Source organism: Urocampus carinirostris, chromosome 4 (genome assembly GCF_059441175.1).
Source record: "Urocampus carinirostris isolate Australia breed hairy pipefish chromosome 4, RoL_Ucar_1.0, whole genome shotgun sequence".
Lineage (NCBI taxonomy): Eukaryota > Metazoa > Chordata > Actinopteri > Syngnathiformes > Syngnathidae > Urocampus > Urocampus carinirostris.
The window spans coordinates 51,687,326-51,708,539 of NC_142352.1; the positions used below are offsets into that span (position 1 = coordinate 51,687,326).

Genomic DNA, 21,214 nt, shown 5'->3' on the forward strand with positions numbered 1-21,214 from the left:
GCTGGATCCGACCATGTCTGTCTATTCCTCACCCCCTCATAGAACCCCCCCGGAGAAAAACAAAGCCTGCAACAAGGACAATACAAACATGGCCTGAGGGAACTCTCTCAGCTGCAGGACTGTTTTCACCAGACTTGCTGGGAGGTATTTGAACATAATGACCTCCGGGAATACACTGACACTGTACTATCTTATATCAAACACTGTATGGAAAACGTCACAGTAAATAAAAAATAAGCGTCTGCCCAAACCAAAAACCCTCGACATCCAGTGGGGTGCGCACCCACCTCAAACACCGCAACACCGCCTTCAGGTCTGGAGACAAGGCTCTTTACAGCACGGCCAGGGCTGACATGAAGAGAGGCATTAAGGATGCAAATGTTGCCTACATGAGGAGGATCAAGCACCTCGGCCTCATCTCTGAGGGGGACGATGCGGCGTACAGGGATGAGGTGGAGTCACTGACAATGTGGTGTTCGAAAAACAACCTCATACTGAACACCACAAAAACAAAAGAACTCATACTGGACTTCAGGAGGAAAAGCAGGAACCCAGCACCACTCATTATAAACGGAGACTGTGTAGAACAGGGGTCAGCAACCTTTTTGGTGTTGAGTGCCACTTTCAAATGTCCTCGTAAATTAGTGTGCCACAACACCAAGATCAACTACTCGCACAACATTTTTTCTTAATATCGAACAGAGCTGTCATTTTACACCAGTCCGAATATACAACATGGATATACATTTTAATCGTATAACTCAGTGTTTTTCAACCCTTTTTGAACCAAGGTACACTTTTATTCATAAAAAAGTTCAGAGGCTCACCGTCCGTGGAAAACGTTTGTAAATGAAGTCAAACATTTCACTGTACTACCTCATAACCTGATAATTAGTATATAAAAAGAAAAAAATAATACTTAAAATAAAAAAGAATGATGTGCTTTGTTTTTATTTTTTACATTGCAATCTTAAACCACTATGTTGAACAAATTAAGTTATTACAAGTACTGTTCTACCTCAATAATTAGTGCATAAAAAGTATATAAAAATCTACTGCCACCTACTGATATGGATGACTATTACAGTTCCTCGTCTGAAGATTGCAAAAATACTGAATAATGGCCTGATTTTTTGGAAAGATAAAATTGGGCAAATTCCAGCGGCACACTAGACAAGGTCTCACGGCACACTAGTGTGCCCTGGCACACTGGTTGAAAAACACTGGTATAACTGACCAATTTATCTTCCACTATTCTTGTTCATCAATCAACTAAAAATGAATGTGAATAATAAGTGGAAAGGCCTGTAGCCATCCATGACTTCAACTTTTTGCCACAAGAATTTACCAGAATCAACCATTCTTCATTAACAATGAACTACAATCGAAAAAAACAAGTGCTATGGACAGCTAGCATACCATCAATGATATCTTGTTGCAGAAAATATAAAAACTTGAAATAACAGCAGCAAAGAAGGCACGTGCGCACACACACGGGCACTCATGCATACAAGCACACACACACACACACACACACACACACACACACACACACACACACACACACTTCTTGAAACATTCGCCATCAGTAAATGGTTTTCTGAGCTGTGCTATGCAGTGAGCAATGTGATGACTTGTGTTCTTAGCAGTGACAAAAGTTTTCAGGGTCTGTGTTTGTTTGCCGCGTTTTAATGTCTCCGCCTTGAATTCATGTTCTTGTTTTGTCTCGTAATGACGTTTAAAACTTGCTGTGCGGGGTACAACGCTCAGCTGCCTCATTCGTCTGTCCACGCTGGCTGGAAAGAATGAGATGTTTTTATGATTCCTTCATTTATCGCGCGCGAGTGTTTCGTTGACTGCGTTAAAACACGGAGCTCTCCTTTGTGAGGTTCGGCACAGACACGCACTCACACACGAAACAGAAAAGGAGGGGCACTCCCATAAAAACGGCGCACAACTGAAAATGTCTAAATTTCAGGTAAAATGCGCTTTAAAAAAAGTATTATTATTTGCATTATTTTGCCGTGCACTCGCGTGCCACTGGTTAACCCCTCGCGTGCCACTGCTGGCACGCATGTCATAAATAACCGACCCCTGGCGTAGAGAGAGTGCACTCTTTCAAATTTCTGGGTGTGCACATCTCCGACGACCTCTCCTGGTCTTCAAACACCAGAGCGGTGGTAGAGAAGGCCCAGCAGCGACTTCATTTCTTGAGAGTGCTCAGGAAAAATCAGCAAGCTGCTTGTTTCCTTCTACAGAGCCACAGTGGAGAGCATTCTGGCATACAGCATTACGGTGTGGTATGCTGGGTGCACGGCAGCAGACAGGAAAACACTTCAGAGGGTCATCAACACAGCCCCGAGAATCGTTGGTTGCTCTCTGCCCAGTCTGGAGGACATTGCCTGCTCTCGCTACCTCAGCACAGCAGAAAACATCATTGAGGACTCTTCTCTACCCAGCCACCACCTCTTTGACCTGCTGCCCTCCGGCAGATGCTACAGGTCACACAAAACAAAAACAAAATAGTTTCTTCCCCAGAGCCATCATCACCCTAAACACACACTGCACAAAAACTGAAACTCTCCACAAATGCTCTTTAAGGAGGAATACCAATGCAAACTTACAAATTTCGTTGTCACAATATGTTCAACCCATTTTGTAACAATGATAATAAAGGTATATTCTATTCTATTCTATTCGATTCTATTCTATTCTATTCTATTCAGACAGTTTATTCTACACCACTGCCAATGTAGCAGGTGTTTCCTTAAAAGCAATGATTGACAGCAGCTCTACAGGATGCACTTAAGTGAGTAGGCTGTGGCATGATTGAAGGAGGCCAACCCTGGGATGTGACATCACAGCGCAGAAGATGCGAGTCATTATTGGATGCAGAGGTCATCAAGTGACACCTTTGGCTGTTTGTGCCGTTAAAATGCTGGTGTATTGCAAGTTAGCTGTGCCTATGTTTGTTGTGCCTGGGCAGACCAATGACATATTCTGGGCAGTAATGTAATCAAAAAGATTATTCAACTGATGAGAAAGACAGAAAGTTACTGGATTCTTATGTCCCAGCCCAGTGATGCCATTGATGAAGACCCCCACCTATCCTTCTCGCTTCTTGCCAACACCGAAAAGTGGAAAGCCAAGGCTGTACCAGACAAAGTTATGGCAGAATATGATGTTGCAACCAAACGTGAGCATCTTGTTTGGGCCCGGCTTCCAGATTCTGCACCTATGTCAGTCGGCAGCACAGTCATGACTGAGCCAACTTAGGCGAGATGCAGACCAAGAAAGATGCTGGTGGGCAGGCTTGTTACACCACTGACTGCCAGTGAAAAGTCATGAACCCTTCAAGTAAACAAGTGGCCTTGAAGAAAAAGGCAAAGCTAGTTGATGTGTCTCCCTGCGTCACCGTTGAAGAAGTGTCTCAGCCCGAAAAAAATTGAAGTCCATCCGCAATCAGGGTTGCATGAAAAAAACTTGGACTGCAAGAATTGGACCTGTATGCCTGTGCAGTGTCTGACATGTGGAAGAAAATAAACCTTTCCAGATCATTGAGAGATGAGATGAGTCCATCTTTTCAAGAAACAAAATGGACTTTGAAGATGGGGGGCATCCATGGACGCAGTGGCTCACAGCTCTTTAGCTAATTTTCTATTTATTACCGTTCTCTTGTCAATTTTACTTTCGTTTCTGGACACAAGCTTGGCCAATAACACCTATAGTCGCAAGGAAGTTATAAATTTGGGTCTGAGTCTAAATTATGACTTCTTTGGCACTTTATATGCCTCTTTTTATGTCCCGCAAGAAATACAAAGGGTTATGGGATCTACGTAGGTGGCCAACCAACTTACGAAGCGGTGGAGACAGCGTAGGGATCGCAAACATAAGTGGGGCTGTCGCTCAGGCCATGGTGCTAAGCTTACGGAGGTACATTGGCAGGAGTACAAAGCTGATTTGGGAAACAGCAGAGAGGGACATGATGATGATGGAATCTTGCCTAAATCTACCAATATTTCTTCATCGATCTCGCCTGTCAACCGATGCCTGCGACACAAAATGGCCGAACGGCGACAACTTGTGGCGATTTCTACAAAGACTTCAGCTAAGTTAAACATTCAGCGCAGCTAACATTCATATGAATTCCCCACTTAGTTCACTTACTGTTGTGTTTCGGTCTCTAGTGACACATGTCGTTTTAATCAACTGATTGATTTGCTGACTCATAAAGATAGAAACACACTAGACTTGGTTCTGACTCGAGGAGTTTCAACCTCAAATGTGACGGTCTTACAATGTACTAACGCTATTTCTGATCATTATTTAGTTACATTTGAAGTGCTGGCTAAATGCTATATTAAAGAAACTAAAGGATTAAATTATATTTGCACTGGTATAGTTTCTGAGCTCTCTGATCTTCTTTCAGGAGTAGTTGCGTCGTTTCCTTTATATAAAGGCTCTGTTGATTCACTCATGAATGAGTTTAATGCTACTCTGGCTAGTGTCCTGGATTCCGTCACGCCCCTGCCGCTTAAGTAATTACCTAAAAGTTGCACGCCTTGGTTTATTGATGAAACTAGATCGCTTAAACAAGACTACAGTCAATCTGAACAAAAAATGTGTGCCACCAAGCTTGAGGTTTTCCATCAAACTTGGTGTGACAGCTTGTTAAAGTATAAAGTAGCCCTTGCCTCTGCAAAAACATCCTTTCATTTTTTGAAGGTGATTGCGGCACAAAAGAATAACCCCAAAATCGTTTTCAATACTGTAGCATCACTAACGAGACAACAGATTATTACAGATAGTTCTACCCATTCAGCCCATTACTATGGTCTTCTTTAATAAGAAGATTTAACACATACGGGAAGAGATTTCTAAAGACCATGTAAATACGCCTCATGTCAAAGGTCTGAAAATTGTAGATGCGTCAAGGGATTTATTCCCAAATTAGTGATCTGTCACTTGATAATCTTTAACAGGTGGTGAGTACGGCCAAACCGACTACTTGCCTGTTTGACCCGCATTCGGGTTCGCTAAATAAAGGTCTTTACGGGGTCCATCGAACTTCAGTTCTAAATATTATAAACATATCACTCTCCTAAGGTGTTGTTCCAGCGGCCTTTAGGTCTGCCGTCATTAAACCTACACTTAAGCGACCCAACCTTGATCCAGAAAGCTAATGTAATCATACCTGTGTCAAGCCTACCGTTTCGTTCAAAAGTACTTGAAAAAGTTGTGGCAGAGCAGCTGAAGGATTTTATATCTGAGAATAATATTTTTGAGTCCATGCAATCAGGATTCAGAGCTAATCACTCTACTGAGACAGCCCTGGTTAAGGTAACCAATGATCTTCGACTAGCAATGGACTCCGGCACTTCATCACTCTTGCTGCTGCTGGACCTTAGTGCTGCCTTTGACACTGTGGACCATAATATTTTACTAGTCCGGTTGGGAAAATGGATTGGTCTCTTATGGTTCAGATCCGACCTTTCATATTGGACACACTGTGTTAAATATGGTGAAATGACATCTGAGCCCTTCAGTGTTACGTGTGTTCTTCCGCAGCATTCAGTAATTGGCCCCCTTCATTACAGCATTTACATGCTTCCATTAGGTGATATTATTCACAAGTATAATGTCATTTTCCATTGCTACGCAAATGACCCTCAACAATATCTTCCGATGGAGGAATCGGCCCCACTTAACTGTGGAAATTTTGAAGCCGCCTCACTGAGATAAAAGAATGGATGTCACTCAACTTCTTGCGCCTTAACTCTGAAAGGACCGAAATGTTAATTTTTGGTCCATCTTAATGCCGTGATTTGTTCTCAAAACCTTCTCTGAACATTGACAAATAATATCATCCAGAGTGACCGAGTCAAAAATGTAGGTGTCAAATTTGAATAACTGTCAACCTCCACGGCTCCATGCCCATACAAACTGTCGTATTTTCCCGTACAAAGAACAAAATAATCGTACACCAGATTTTTTTTTCAGAATGATGCATGATGGGAAAACCCCAGGCGGGAGACGCATGCGCACAGCAGCATCAAACCGCTCGCTTCGTTTGCATCGAAAAAAACGATGCCTAATAGAGGCTTCCACTGTGAACTCCTTTGATTTGATTGATTTGCGGTTTCGTGATAGTCGGTGTTTACCGGATGGTACCCATCATTGACAAATTTGCGTTTTTCCGTACAGATTTCCTTGTACGTTGTACTTGTCTTAAAATGCATTAAAAAACGTAGTTTCTACGGCAAAACCGTGCAGGTTGACAGGTGTGCATTTGACCCCAATCTGTCCTTCCAAACATACGTAAAAAAAAATTTGAATGGACTTGCTCCCTCATTTCTTTCGGATTTAATTTCCCCCTATGTCCCGGTCCGTAGCCTTCGCTCTGAAAATGCTGGTCTACTCATGATCCCAAGAGCCAAGAAGAGAACCGCAGGTTCGAGAGCATTCTCCATTTGGGCCCCGATGTTGTGGAATGCTCTGCCCCCTGAAATTTGATCTGCAACCTCAGTGGAACTGTTTAAATCTAGGCTTAAAACACATTTCTATACTGTAGCTTATGAATGACCTATATTTCATGTTGACAATATCTGTATATCATTTGCTATTGCAACATCCATTGCAGCCTGGTCATCCTGGAAGGGGGATTGCCTCATGTGCGTCCCTTTTCAAGGTTTCTTCATTCTCATGTTGAGGTTTTTGAGTTTTTCCTTGCCCTCATATAGGTTTTAGATCAGGGGATGGTGTAATGATCGTCTGTGGTTTGAAATTATCTGTCTTTGCAGCCCTTTGAGACTCCTTGTGATTAAGCGCTATAAAAACAGCGCTTAATCACAAGGCTCTCCCGCCTACCCTAACGGCAAGTACCACTCAGTCAGACAGAGAAGCTGAGAACAACTCAACGAGATGGAACAAAAGGGCATAACGTATTTTCCGCACTATAAGGCGCACCTAAAAGTCTTAATTTTTTTCAAAAGCTGACCATGCGCCTTATAATACAGTGGGCCTTATTTATGGATCAATATTAAATCGCAAAGTCTTCCAACTAACTTGCAGCCGCCGACTAGATTTTCCCCCGAATGCGGTGTATGCTGGGATTTATTTACCGGCGTTTCATTTGCTAACCAATGTGTCAATCATCATTTGAATCGATCACTATTGGCTAAAGTTATTCGGAGGTCAAAGGGCGGATCCTTTTTATCATTTACAGGCTGGCATTGGCTTGAACGGCAAAACAAAGCCTGCAATTGGCCAAAAAAGATGTGTCAATTATCAGTTGAATCGATCACTATTGGCTAAAGTTATTCGGAGGTCAAAGGGCGGATCCTTTTTATCATTTACAGGCTGGCATTGGCTGAAGCGGCAAAACAAAGCCTGCAATTGGCCAAAAAAGATGAATGCGTATAGCACGTGGATGACGGCATACAGAAAGCATTTTTTTACTATTCTGTATTTGTAAATATTTTATTCTCCTGGATTTACTAAACTCACAGATATTTAAGGACCATGGCTGCACATTATTATTGAACACAACGACTTTGGTGAGCTACTCTGGCTATATATATTTCCCAGTATCTTGTTTCAGACTGAACTCGATGTTTCTGTGATAAGCCGTGCAGATAATGAATGGAATGGAGTGTCTATTTTTAAATTAAACTCAATTCCAAGTGTTTATTGTCATATGCACAGTAAAGTTGCGAGCGAAAAAGAAAATAGAAACTAAGGAATGGTTGGCATTTCTTGAATCCCAAGACTTTAACCTTCCGAATGATGGAACGATGCATTTGAGTGACATCGTACGGACACCGCATCCGCACGTGTTCTCGACACGTATTTGGATTTTTGCAAGCTTTTGGAATGTTAAGGGGGTAATAAGTTTGACTGAACTATCTGACTGTTTTGTCGACGTTCCCATTGTAGCGCCTTATAATTCGGTGCGTCTTATGTATGTCAAATATAGGACCAAAAACTATTTTTTTCTGGGTGCGCCCTATAACCCGGTGCGCCTTATAGTGCGGAACGCGACAACACTTCGGGACGCATATACACTACCTCATCAGTCTGATGCACTTGCTGCGCTTGGTGGGAATGTCTTCTTTTCTACCATGGACCTCACATTAGGTTTCTACAACGTTCCCTATTCAAAGATCAGGAAGGTAAGTGGCGTTTTAATGAATACAACCGGATGCCACAGGGTTTATCAAACAGTCTGGCAACATTCATGCGGATGTTGCTTTCAATTTTCGGTAATCAGAACTTGAGCACAAGAACACGAGCCTCTTGTGTTATCTTGACGAGCCCATAATATTTGGTCCAACAGAACAGATAGCATTTGGTGATTATTTTCTCACGCTTGAAGCATCACAATTTCAGATTAGCACCAAAAAAGTGCCACTTTCTCCAAGGAGCTGTCAAGTTCCTTGGTCATATCATTTCAAAGTAAAAACTGACCTAGCAAAGATTGAGGCAATCAGCAAAGTGTAGGTGTCTGGCCTGTTGTATTCAAATGGCATCACCCCCTCCCAATAGAAAATCAGATTGTTCTTAGGGATGGTGATGTATTACAAACATTTTGTCGAAGATTGCTCAGTTAAGGCCAGGTCCCTTTTTAAGCTCCTCACAGGACAGAAAACCGTCAATAAAGCCAGACGTAGGACGAAGCCTGCAGCGAATGCCTCCAAGTCATGGACTAATGAATAACAGGATGCATTTGAGACCCTGAAGCACGATTTGTCACACAGGGTGACATTGGCTCATCCTGACTTTAAGGCCCGGTCACACAGCCTTTCACGGGCGTATCGAGGCTGAATCACGGCCAGAAGTTTCTGCCCGTTAAGCAGACGCGGTGGAAAATTTGCAAAATTGGCTAAACCCGCTGTTTACCCGCGAAACAGATGCCGGCGACTGTTCCGCGTCCTCATCGCAGGTAACCGCGGCTGCATCGCGTTTGACCGTGCTTACACACCTTGGTTTACTGAAGAAACTAGGTTACTCAAACAAAGTTGCAGAAAAATTGAACGAAAATGGCGCACTACTAAGCTGGAGGTTTTTCGACTGGCCTGGTGTGACAGTTTGCTGAAATATAAAGTAGCTCTTTCCTCAGCTAAAGCTTCGTATTTCTCTAAGATTATTGTTGAACATAAGAATAATCCGAAATTTTTGTTTGACACAGTTGCGAAACTTACCAGACAACAACTTAACCCACATGGTTGCACTTATTCTGCTAATGACATTATGGAATTTTTTAATAAAAAGATTCAACTAATCAGGAATGAAATTTTAAAAGAACGCTCTGTTTCCTTCTCCTATATCAAAGATGCGGAGGTGCTAGGTATGGACTGTGTCAGCGGTTGTTCAGAAACATTCTCCAGTTTCAATGATTTGTCCCTTGATAATCTAACACAGATGGTCAGTAGGGCCAAACAAACTACGTGCCTGCTTGATCCGTTTCCAGCTTCACTGGTGAAGGATCTGTTTGGGATCTTAGGACCATCAGTTTTAAATATTATTAATATATCGCTATCCTCGGGTATTGTTCCTGTAGCCTTCAAGTCTGCCGTCATTAAACCCACGCTTAAGCGACCTAACCTTGACCCAGAAAGCCTAGGTAATTATAGGCCAGTGTCAAATCTGCCATTTTTTGCGAAAGTACTTGAAAAGGTCGTTGCACAGCAGCTAAATGACTTCATGTCAGAAAATAACCTTTTTGAAACTGTCCAGTCAGCATTTAGGGCAAATCATTCTACTGAGACAGCCCTTGCTAAAGTAACCAATGATCTCCTTTTAACAATAGATTCTGGTGCCTCATCAATGTTACTGCTGCTGGATCTCAGCGCTGCTTTTGATACGGTCGACCACAACATATTATTGGTTCGTCTAGAACGCATTGGTATCTCAGGAACTGTACTCTCGTGGTTTAGGTCCTACCTGTCAGACAGGATGCAATGTGTTAACTATGGCAATCTGACCTCTAAACAATCTAATGTCCCTTGTGGTGTTCCTCAAGGCTCTGTACTTGGCCCCCTTCTTTTTAGTATTTATATGATCCCGCTTGGTGACATTATCCGCAAGTATAATATTAGTTTCCATTGCTATGCAGATGACACTCAACTGTATGTGCCACTGGAAAAAACTGGACATTTAAGTTTTAGAAATCTGGAGGCTTGCCTTACTGAGATTCAAAGATGGATGTCAAATAATTTTTTACGCCTTAACCCAGAAAAAACTGAAATGTTGATTATTGGTCCAGCTCACTGTCGTCAGTTGTTTTCAAACACTACCTGAACCTAGACAAATGTAATATCACCCATAGTGACTCGGTCAAAAATCTAGGTGTTATATTTGATCCTAATCTGTCGTTTCAGTTACACGTGAAAAATATTACTAGAATAGCTTTCTACCACCTCCGTAATATTGCGAAGATTCGTTCGATGCTGTCCCAATCAGATGCAGAGATTTTAATTCATGCGTTTATTACTTCTCGGCTTGATTACTGTAATGTATTGCTTTCTGGTCTCCCGATGTCTGGCATTAAAAGTTTGTAGCTGGTTCAGAATGCGGCAGCTAGACTTTTGACTAAGACCAAAAAGTTTGAGCATATTACTCCTGTATTGGCCAACTTGCACTGGCTCCCAGTCCACTTAAGATGTGACTTTAAGGTTCTCTTATTAACATATAAATGTTTGCATGGGCTTGCACCCTCTTATCTCTCCGATTTGATTTCCCCCTATGTTCCTGCACGGAGTCTGCGCTCGGAAAATGCCGGTCTACTGTGACTCCGAGAGCCAAGAAGTCTGCGGGCACGAGAGCGTTCTCCATCCGGGCCCCGGTGTTATGGAACGCCCTGCCTCTGGAGATAAGATCTGCAACCTCAACGGAAGTTTTTAAATCGAGGCTTAAGACACACTTCTATTCCAAAGCATATGATTGATGCCCACCTCATATTCTGTTTTGTCCTGTCTTTTTCCGACGCCTGCCTGGCTGATACGAAGGAGAAGGATGATTTGGGATGGGTCAGCGGACCGGCGTCTGACCTGCAGCATGTCAACCCCTGCATTTACCGGCTGGCGGAGACGGGAGGCAGCGTCGTGGCCGTCATAGACTTTCTGGACTGGTTTGCAGGCTGGGGGCGTCGTTGGTGTCATGCACTTTCAGGACATTTTCAACATCTTACCTTATGTTTACTATTATGTGTACAGTAATGCTAAGTGTAATTCACCCTGGTCAATCCTGGAAGGGGGATTACCACATGTGAGGTCCTTTCTCAAGGTTTCTCTTTTCTCCTCACACTGAGGTTTTTGAGTTTTCCTTGCCCGCATGCTGGTTTAAGATCAGGTAATTGTGTAATTTTGTAACTGTAAACCTGTGCAGTCCTTTGAGACATTTTTGTGATTAAGGGCTATATAAATAAATTTGACTTGACTTGACTTGACTTACACACGGTACACACGCTAATGCACGTGATAACACCGCGATACAGATGCAGAACAAACGTGCTATGACCGTGCTCCACCCGCTATTTCCACTAAAATTCCGCGTCCTACCCGCGTGTAACTACGTCTTGGCCGCGGCCGTAGCACGTCCTAGCACGTTCGTACCGTGTCTTTACCTCGTGTGTACCACGTGTGCCGCCCGCGGTTACCCGTGGTCTAAAGTTTTGAGCAGCGCAAAACTTTTTCGCGCGGCCAAACGCGTGTGAATTTCTTACCGCGCGTAAAGCACTGCTGTATCTCGTCTGTATCGCGATCTCAAAGCGTCCAACCGCGTCTGCTTCACGGGCAGAAATTTGTGGCCGTGATTCAGCCTCGATACGCCCGTGAAAGGCTGTGTGACCGGGCCTTTAGCAAGCCATTTATCCTTGCTGTCGATGCTTCATTTGATGGCATTGGAGCTGTCCTTTCCCAGCTGCAGCTGGTGAGAAAGTTGCAAGACCAGGAGCTATTGCTTATAAAACCCTGTCACGAGCCCAACTAAACTTTCTTGCATTGAAATGGGCCATATGCGACAAGTTCTTACATTGGTTGACAGGTAGACACTTCACTGCATCGTCTGACAACAATTCCTTAACATACATTTTTGACAAAGCTTAAGCTTGATGCTCGTGAACTATGACTTTGACCTTAAATGTTTCCCAGGGCCTAAGAAAGGAGTAGCTGATGCCTTGAGCCAGGAACCCTTCCTCTATTCATGTGAGAGCCATCGTCTGGTATAGGAACCTGGATAAAGTTAGAGTAATTGTCAACGAGACTGTCCGGGTTAACCATCAACTGCCAGGCTGTGCATACTGGGGATTCTGTCGATGAAGATGTGTCTCATGAGGAGATGTTGTCGGTTCTCTGACAGTGAAGAAAATAAGTACCGTATTTTCCGCACTATAAGGCGCACATAAAATCTTATTTTTTTTAAAAAAGCTGACCATGCGCATTATAATCCGGCGCGCCTTATATATGGATCATTATTGAATTGCAAGGTTTCGCAACTAAGAGAAGCAGCCACCGACTCCATTTTTCGCGTAGAAGAAGTGCGCTGTGCATACTAGGAAATATTAAACAACGATTCTCTTTTATTTGTGCGTTTGCATAAAGACCCTGAAATGGCTCCTATTAAGAGACACGCTTACAACGCAGAGTTTAAACTCAAGGCGATCAGTCAGGCAGTAGAACACGGAAATAGAGCAGCAGCGAGAGAGTTCAACATTAATGAATCGATGGTGCGGAAGTGGAGGAGGCATGAGGATAAGCTGCGCCAAGTAAGGAAGACTAAACAAAGTTTCCGTGGCAATAAAGCGAGATGGCCACAGTTAGAGGACACACTTGAACAGTGGGTTGTTGAACAAAGAGCAGCAAGTAGAAGTGTCAGTACAATAACTATTCGAATGAAGGCAACAGCGCTGGCACGGGAACTTAACATTAAAGAATTCAGAGGTGGTCCTACTTGGTGTGTGTTTACGTTTTAAATTTTACAGTTATGTTATTGCTTTATTGTTATTGTTTTGCACTTGTTGTTTTTGCACATTACGAGTGTCACTATATCGCGATTGCACTAACGTTTAATTTACCATAACAGTCAGACGGTTTTTTGCGTGACTAAATCCACTCCGCTGTGGCAAAGCTACAAACACAACACCCGGAGGCTGCAATGTTAATCTCTGGGGACTTCAACCACGTGACTCTTGATAAGAGACTGCCCTCTTTCGTCCAGTATGTGGACTGCAAGACCAGGGGAAATAGGACTATTGACCTCCTGTATGCGAACATCAAGTATGCCTATGGTGCAACGACACTGCCTGCCCTTGGGAAAGGAAACCACAACCTCATTCTGCTTAAACCTCATTACAAACCAAAAGTGAGGAGGCTACCAACAACCAGACGCTCTTTTAGAAAATGGTCCACCGAGGCAGAGTAGGCTCTGCGAGACTGCTTTCGACGTACGGACTGGGATGTCCTGCTAGGGTCCAGCAGTGAGGAGATGGCAAACTGCACTACTGACTACATTAACTTCTGCCTGGACAATGTTGTTCCTATAAAGACTGTTCGCTGCTATGCTAACAACAAGCCCTGGATCACGAGCGACATCAAGTGCCTTCTGAACCAAAAAAAGAGGGCCTTTAATGATGGTGATCAGCAGGAGCGAAAACGAGTACAGAGGGAGCTTAGAGTCCAGCTCCGGAAAGGGACGGAGCAGTACAGGAGGAAGTTGGAGAAAAAGCTGCAGAACAACAACATGAAGGAGGTGTGGGAAGGGATGAAAACAATTACTGGCTGCAGCACCAAGCAGGGTGTGGCTGTGGATGTAGATGTGGGGCGAGTCAACCAGTTGAACAACTTTTTCAACAGGTTTGACCACTCATCCTCACCCCTGAGTACTGCAGCTGTCCCTCCCCCTGCCCCTCTGGACACTAGCATGGAAGAAATCCCCCCACTCAAAAAAACTGCAGCCCAGGTGTGTGGAGAGCTGAGGAGGTTGCGAACCAGCAAGGTAGCTGGTCCAGATGGAGTATCCCCCCGACTGCTGAAAGCCTGTGCGTCTGAGCTGGGAGACCCTCTACAGCGCATCTTCAACCTGAGCCTTGAACAGGGGAGGGTCCCTCAGCTGTGGAAAACATCCTGCATCATCCCAGTCCCAAAGAAATCAAGACCTGAGGAACTCAACGACTTCAGGCAACCGCGCCCTGACATCACACGGATGAAAACCATGGAGCGGTTGCTGCTGCACCACCTGAGGCTACAGGTCCGTCACGCCATCGACCCTCTGCTATCTGCTTACCAGGAGAAGGTGGGAGTGGAGGATGCTATAGTATACATATTACACCGATCTCTATCACCTGGATAGGGCTAAGGGGGCTGTGAGGATTACATTTTTGGACTTCTCCAGTGCCTTCAATACCATACAGCCTCTGCTACTGAGTAGAAAACTGACAGAGATGGGAGTTAGCTCACACCTTGTAGAATGGATTACGGACTACCTGACAGGCAGACCCCAAATGTGAAACAGGGGGGCTGTACATCGGACACTGTGGTTAGCAGCACAGGATCTCCGCAGGGGACCGTTCTCTCTCCGTTCCTATTCACTCTGTATACATCGGACTTTAAGTACAACTCTGAGTCCTGCCATGTGCAAAAGTTTGCCGATGACACTGCGATCGTGGAATGTATCAGAAATGGGCAGGAGGAGGAGTACAGGAAATTGATTCAGGACTTTGTCCGATGGAGCGACGCAAACCACCTGCACCTGAACACCACTAAGACCAGGGAGATGGTGGTGGACTTCAGGAGAACTAGAACTCACCCGGTTCCTGTAACCATCAAAGGAGAATGTGTAGAATTTGTCCAGACCTACAAATACCTGGGTGTGCAGCTGGACAACAAACTGGACTGGACTGCCTTACTTCCTCGGAAGGCTGGCCTCCTTCAAAATCTGCAAAAAGCTCCTGAAAATATTCTATGAGACAGTTGTGGCAAGCGCCCTCTTCTATGCGACAGCGTGTTGGGGAGGCAGTGTCAAGAAGAAGGATGCCTCTCGTCTCAATAAACTGGCGAGGAAAGCGAGCTCTGTTGTGGGCACAGAGCTGGACAGCCTGACAACAGTAGCTGAAAGACGGGCACTGGAAAAGCTGCAGTCAATCATGGACAATCCATCGCATCCACTACACAGCATTATCTCCAGACAGAAGAGCAGTTTCAGCGACAGACTGCTGTCACTGTCTTGTACTACGGACAGACTGAAGAGATCTTTTCTTCCTCATTCCATGAGGCTCTTTAACTCTACCCGGCAGAGTAAAAGCCCACATTAAACCACAAACCCCTACATTGCATATTAACAAATTTTTTTGCAATATGTATTCTGTGTAGCACTATTTAGATATTCTATACAACACGCTACAGTGTGCATTTGCACGTCACATTGGTTATCTGTATTGTATTCTTTTTGCTTTATTAATGTATTGTTCTCAGCTCAGGGATGCTGCTGGAAATGTGAATTTCCCTGTGGGGATGAATAAAGTATCTATCTATCTATCTATCTATCTATCTATCTATCTATCTATCTATCTATCTATCTATCTATCTATCTATCTATCTATCTATCTATCTATCTATCTATCTATCTATCTATCTATCTATCTATCTATCTATCTATCTATCTATCTATCTATCTATCTATCTATCTATCTATCTATCTATCTATCTATCTATCTAAATGGAGGAAAAGTAAAATGTTATGCCTTGCTGTTGTTCAAATATGTTAAAGTTGTGTCACAAAAATGCTTTACCTCAGAGAAAATAATAAAACAGCTGTTATTCATTTGGGGAGTGAATGGAGTTGTGGAAAGCTTGTTTGTTACCTATTAATAAAGTTTGACTGACCTATCTGACTGTTTTGTTGACATTCCCTTTAGCGCGGCACCATCTAATGGTTGCATAACGTAACTACATCCTCTACTGTAGCCAAGTTATGTCAAGTCACATTTATTTATATAGCCCTTAATCACAAAAATGTCCCGAAGGACTGCTCAGGATTACAATTACAAAATTGCACAATTACCTGATCTTAAACCAGCCTGCACTTACACCCCCTTATAATGCGGTGTATTATATATATATAAATATATATAGTGTATTTCTCTGAACATTCCCCTTATATTCACTGTCTATATATCTTTTGCTGTTTTAGTCTCATGACCACCCAATGATGTGTCAGTCTAATGTCCACCATACTTGTACTAAATAAAGCCGGCTGCGGAGGGGAAGAGGGAGGAGAATGTTTGTGGAGCCGAGAACACATCCCCTGTGTTTCTCCCCGTTTCTCCCCCGCTGCAGCGGGACGAAAATGTACATTGTCTCTGCCTGAATTTCCTTTTATATCTGATGATCGGCCACACGGGGTTTACCCACATTTGGACCTCACACTAACTGGTGGCAAAACCCGGGACCCATATTTTGGACAAACTGTCGACGCTGGACTGTAGGACACCAAGAACCTGTCGACAGCGCTTCCCATTGAAGAAGTGAGGATTCCTCTCTCCAGCATCTCGGCAGGTTGCCTGAACACTGGGACCCACGAACCGGCATCAGAGAATCAGGTAGTGCAATCTACTATACGTTTATTAAAAATTAACGGTTAAAAGCATAGTATCAGGTTGGATTACAAAAATAAAGGAAGTGGGTGTTGGCAGAGCGCGCAGGAAAAGGGCCGGGACCCTTGTTTGTATAAGCCCAGCTGGCAAAAAAATATATTATCCAGATAACCCAAGAAACCATAAAAAAGGAATTAGAGTTGGTTTATATTTAAGTGTAAAATAAGGACTAACATTAGTTGGTGGTAATAGCACTTAACGGTATCGGGTTTTCTGGGTCGTGGAAATTAAACGTTGGTGTCTACGTAACAGTGACTCAAAGAAGAAAAAAGACCAACCCCACTTATGAATTTTTAAAGGAGCATAAAAGAATGACTTAGTGTTGTGAAGGAAACGTGTTTAATCTAATTTGTGAATTGCCCGGCCAGAGCAAAACATATTGTGAGTAATTATAAGTAAGAGCGTTGTTACAATTAGAGAAAACAAAGTGCACTGTGTGTGTGCGTGTGTGTGTGTGTGTGTGTGTGTGTGTGTGTGTGTGTGTGTGTGTGTGTGTGTGTGTGTGTCTGTATGTGATTAGACCAACGCTGTGTTTGACAAGTTCGGACGTTACCCTATTGAATCGTTTGCCGAATTAGAAGATGGGGCAAACTCAGAGAAAAATATTGTTGGAACATAAAGATGTGAAGTATATGGGAACGATGAGTAAGGAGTATGTGAAGTATGTTATGGATTGGGTGAAAAAAATTTGAATTTTTCTCCCGAGTTGACTGATGTCCCCAACAAAGAGGAAGTGAAAAGAAAGTTGTTGAGGAAAAAAAAAAAGAATTAAGTCAAGGGAAAAAGACAGCGACAGTTGAAATTCAACTCCGCGCTATAGATGCATGGATAGTTCAGGGAAAGAAAAGACAAGGAGAAGTAGACCAGAAGAAGCTTAGAAAGGAAGTATTGCGTATGAAGATCGTTGAGACGGAGGAAACAGGAATTAGGGTCAGACAGAGAGTACCAGGAAATGAGCAGGGAGCAGCTTCACACGCGACTGAGGACGAAGAGGAGGCGTATGAGGCCCCACCAGAAGAGGCGGGCCAACAGAGCACAGGCCCACCCACTGAAGGAGTCACCACTAGAGGGAAAAGTAAAGCGCCCCCTGGCGACAAACCAAAGAAAAACAAACAATGCCCTAAGTCTGATGTAGTTGCATATCAAGGAGCTTTATATCCTACGTATATTGCCTGAGCTAGAACCTATACCAACGTATCCCATGGTAGCCGTAGCTAACCCAGCATTTGGAACAATTGATGATACCACAGGCTTGTCTTTTTCCATTTTTCTACTTTTTCTACTTTCCTTAACATCTTAGTACAACATAATTCGTGATATCAATTATCAAAGCAAATGAGCCATTTAAAAGCAAGCTCTCTTTGATGAATTGAACAGAAAAAAAAAGCCGCTTATCTGATAAAAAAAGATTGAATTAACCTTTGCTCGACAACAATGACGTAATCTTGAAGAGACGAGATCTCGTTAGCTAAGATCAATGTGAGGAAAAATAGAACTCATACCGCAAAACCAAAATAATGATGAAAAGCTTGTAATGCAGTAAAACTTTGTTAAAGAGTAACAAGATGATAATGACAACTTAAAGGGAAAAAAGTTGCGTGAAATGAAAACACTGAGTGTATAATACGAGATAATTATACAGAATAGTTTAAAAAGAAAGAATATTTGAGTAACCAAACTAATCATTTCTCGTTGAATATGCGAATAGCAAAGGGTAATAACTTTAAGACGTGTAGTTTTGCTCCTAAAAAAAAAGCAAGGACGAGTAAAGCAAAGAAGACGACTGGAAACCGTCCATAATTTTAGTGTCCATCTTCTCGTTCGTAAATTGAAATACTCTCATAGGTTCTTTGCTCCCAAGTATATAGTTGTTCTCATATTCAATAATAGATTACTCTCAATAAAATAATGCAGGTCATTTGAACCATTTCAAATAATCAAAATTTTGAAAGAAGTTTGAAAATGACGACAAATTAACACAGAAAAGAAACTAGTATTAATAGTCGGGCCAGATCATGTTAATTTGTATAGCCTTAATCACAAGGGATCTCGAAGGGCTGCATAGAACAAAGACTAATGCGTAGAAACAAAGATTGTTGCGCAGAATAAAAGATAATGATAATAAAATAAAATAAATACGACTCAAAAAGATAATTCATAAGTGACAAGTATGCATTGCTCTATATTGAATCAATAACAAAAGATTGATTGTGATTACAGAGAGAGGAAAATACAATTAGAAAGTTTTGACATTAAGTTAGATATGGCATTGTTTTGAGATTTTTTTTAGATATTTTGAGACTTTTGATGTTTAGATAGTGTGAGGGTTTGGAATTTTGACAAGTTTAGCCCAAAGGACAATTGGGAGGACAATTGATTACACACTGAATTTTTTTAGAATGAGTGTTACGATTGGCAAATGATTTACAAATGTGTAACAAATACTGACTTATGTTTGGTTAAGTTAAAGGAAACAGTGTCTTTTTAGAAGACAATGAGAAACAGATTGATCAATCTTGAAGAGGGTCATAGGAAATAAAAATAACGGATTAGTTAATTTCGAGACATATCATGCTAATTTAAAAATCATTGCACGGGAAATAAATGGATAGAAATTGATTGAACTAAGATAATGTCTACTAGTACTTAAATTTTGAGAATTTAAGACATTGAATAATCCGAGTACGTAAACACGATAAAATTATGGAAGAAACAGGCAAACCAGGGCCAGCCATGCTCAGAGACAATAGGAGAAGAAGACCCACTCACTAAGTGGCTCTGCAATCTGTTCAGAGAAAAAGAAATTGGGAGAACAAATGATCTGCCGGTTGTATCTGGTTCTTCTTTGCAGGAGACGGTGACCCCTAGTGACTTCGTTCTGGTGAAAGTGGTGAAAAGGAAAACCTGGTCGAGCCCACGCTGGGACACTTGGATTTACCAGAACCATCGCAAAAAGGTCACCAAACTGACATAGGATTAATTGGACTCTTAGGGTCGGTTGAACTCTTGTACCACACCTATAAACATGGCCTGGTTCTATGGAGCTGCCATCGTCCTTGGACTAGAAATGGTCCACCTCACAAATACTGAGACTATACCCAATATTAAAACACAGATCTGGGGCTCAGAGACGTCACGACGTCAATGCCCAACATGGCCCAGCCCAGTAATGCAAGACCAGGCATATACAGCATGCATCCCACGAGCCAAAGGGACAGCAACTCTGGATACCCCTTTGGCTGGTTTAAGATCGCTGTGCACTGAATGTGAAGCCATGGGGGGCAACGGATATGCACCAGGGACACGTCACGATACTTATAAGTGGTACGCAGGCACCCCGCCCAACAGATGGACTAACAATGGGTATCGGGAGGCGTGGGATTCGATGTTTCACGTCACAGGACAAACAATTGATTGGAAGTTAACATCCTTGGCCCAGGCCTACCAAAAGGAAGTGCCCAAGTTTTATTGAAAATCATTGGTCCCTTTTTGATTGTTATAATCATTTTTTTTTTGCATTATCTGTTCAACTTGTATTTTCCCATTGTCCAAAAGAACAATCAGTAGGCTCTTTGTCGCCCAAATGTATCACTATAATTTGATGAACCTCGACGATGATGATGATATTAAGGATGATGATGATGATGTTGATGATGTTCCCATGTACACTGATTTTTTTCCCCTAACTTCATGTTTTGTATATCACCAGACCAAGAAGGTTCTTGCCCTCATGCGAGGGGGGAGTTGGGGAATTTTCCTTACAACAAATAGCGGTAGGGTTTTTCGCCCCATCCTGGTGATGTACCGATTGTTGTGTTTTCATTATCATGTGTTTACCAGAAACCTTTGGTGGGTATTCATTGATGTTCTTCGAAATTCACAACAGGGGGAAAATGTGAAGTCTATATATATATATATATATATATATATATATATATATATATATATATATATATATATATATATATATATATATATATATATATATATATATTGTGTATTTCTCTGAACATTCCCCTAATATTCACTGTCTATATATCTTTTGCTGTTTTAGTCTCATGACCACCCAATGATGTGTCGGTCTAATGTCCACTTGATGATGTGTCAGTCTAAAGTCCACCGTACTTGTACTAAATAAAGCCGGCTGCGGAGGGGAAGAGGGAGGAGGACGTTTGTGGAGCCGAGAACACATCCCCTGTGTTTCTCCCCGTTTCTCCCCCACTGCAGCGGGACGAAAATGTACATTGTCTCTGCCTGAATTTCCTTTTATATCTGATGACCGGCCATACGGGGTTTACCCACATTTGGACCCCACACATACGTTGTGCCCAATTAGCCAGGTTCTCATATCATTACGTCTGACTCTTGTCCCTTATCAGACTCACTTTTTACTTTGTCAAGTTTGGTAAACCGTGTTTGTTTGTAAATGGTGATTAAGACGGACACTTTCGCCGAGATACTTTCAGAATAAAAGCGCAGCTTTCAAAAATGTAAGTATACTTTATGTCTGTTATAACTAAAGAAAATAACTGTGTGGCTTTAGGGAATATAACAAAATAAACAAAC

The 21,214-nt window shown here is 42.5% G+C and overlaps 1 protein-coding gene across 5 annotated transcripts in view; it reads right to left on the minus strand.

The window, feature by feature from the left end:
- pbld (phenazine biosynthesis like protein domain containing) overlaps nt 1-21,214 on the minus strand; it is a 75,200-nt gene that overhangs the window by 31,020 nt on the left and 22,966 nt on the right. The gene's annotated exons all lie outside the window — the stretch shown is intronic.